The sequence below is a fragment of the Miniopterus schreibersii genome (genome assembly GCF_964146895.1).
Source record: "Miniopterus schreibersii genome assembly, chromosome: 19".
Lineage (NCBI taxonomy): Eukaryota > Metazoa > Chordata > Mammalia > Chiroptera > Miniopteridae > Miniopterus > Miniopterus schreibersii.
In genome coordinates this window covers 17,971,970-17,973,698 of record NC_138119.1, presented here as the reverse complement: position 1 = coordinate 17,973,698, position 1,729 = coordinate 17,971,970, and the positions used below count along the sequence as shown (strand labels likewise).

General features: G+C 42.9%; 1 pseudogene across 1 annotated transcript; it reads left to right on the top strand.

Moving 5' to 3' along the window:
* Window positions 1–495: 495 nt before the first annotated feature.
* LOC308548851 (small ribosomal subunit protein eS4 pseudogene) lies at window positions 496–1,236 on the top strand (annotated as a pseudogene). The gene has a single exon. The product of its transcript is annotated as a small ribosomal subunit protein eS4 pseudogene (transcript).
* The last annotated feature ends 493 nt before the right edge of the window (window positions 1,237–1,729 follow it).

The following is a 1,729-nucleotide window of genomic DNA, read 5'->3' as shown; positions in this document are numbered from 1 at the left end:
ATTCCCTGCCCTTCCCATACCTTGCTTCTATTCATCTTTCAGGTCCTAGACCACTTTCTCCAGAAACTAACCCAAAGTTTCTCATCTAGAAAAGGTGCCCCCCCCCCCAGTGCTCCAGCAAACTTGTACATTTCTGCAGGATGGCAGCTGTCAGACAGCCCTGCGTTTTAATAGCAGGGAAGTTCCAAGAGACCAGACTTTATCCAGAGCCTTACAAATACTCTGGTATGTAGAAGGTACTCAATAAAAATTGGTCAAGTTATAAATGAGCAAAAGGATGAAGGAAGGAATTAAATGTGGACATTTACAATGTACTTGTTTTACTTTTAGATACAGATCTTGAATTTGCCCTTTGGAAAGGATCTCGGAAATTTTTTTTTTTCACTTTCTACCATTTTGAGGAAACAAAGTAGATTTAAGAACCAAGTTGAACACAAAGAAAGTTTAGATGAGCTAAAAAGAATTGAAATTTCTCTTTTTGTGGCTAGCACAGCCATGGCTCTCTGTCCCAAGAAGCACATGAAGCGCGGAGCGGCTCCAAAGCATTGGGTGTGGATAAGCTGACTGGTGTGTTTGCTTCTCGCACACCTACCAGACCCCCAAGCTGGGAGAATGCCTCCCTCTCATCGTTTTCTAAACAGACTTCTGTATGCTCTGAAGGGAGGTGAGGTCAAGACCTGTCTGCAGCAGTTCATTGAGATTGATGGTAGGGTCTGAATGATATAACCTACCCTCTGGTTTAACAGGTATCTCAGCATTGACAAGACCAAAGAGAATTTCAGTCTCTTCTGTACACCAAAGGTCGCTTGGCTTTCCATCATATTACACGTGAGGAAGCCAAGCACAAGTTGTGCAAAGTGAGAAGGATCTTTAAGGACACAAGAGGAATCCCTCACCCGGTGACCTGAGATGCTCACACCAACCCTTACCCTGATCCCCTCATCAAGGTGAATGGCACCATTCGGATTGATTTGGAAACTGGCAAGGTTACTGATTTCACAGGGAACCTGTGTGCAGTTACTGGAGGTGCTAGCCTGGAAAGAATGGGTGTGATCCCCAACTGAGAGAGACACCCTGGTTCTTTTAATGGGTTCATGTGAAACATGGCAAAGGGAACAGCTTTGTTATTGGCAAAGGTGACGACCCATGGATTTCTCTTCCCAGAGGGAAAGGGATCCAGCTCACCATTGCTGAAGGAGAGACAAGAGACTGACAGCTGGACAGAGTGCTGGGTAAAATGATCTCCAGGTGATGTGATTGTTAGGGTCTTTGTACTTAATTAAAAACAATATGGCATAATTTAAATTTTTAAAAAAACAAGCCCTGGCTGAGTTGCTCAGTTGGTTGGAGCGTGATCCTGGCGCACCAAAAGACTGTGGGTTTGATTCCTGGTCAGAGCACACACCTAGGTTTTGTGGGTTCAGTCCCTGGTCAGAGCACATACAGGAGGCAACAGATCGATGTTTCTCTCCTTCTCTCTCTCCTTCCCTCTCTTTCTAAAAATCAATAAACATATCTTGGAGTGAACATTAAAAAAAAATTGAAAATGGCACAAATGATTTAAGAACTAAATATGAATTATTTATGCAGTCATCATTCAAATAATTTCTGACCCTTTGCACTGTGTACATTATATTGACCAACTCAGGGCAACTAAAATGTCAACTATAGTTTGTGACCAATAAGCCACCTCCAGCCATCCCATAGATGTAATTTTCAGAATAAAATC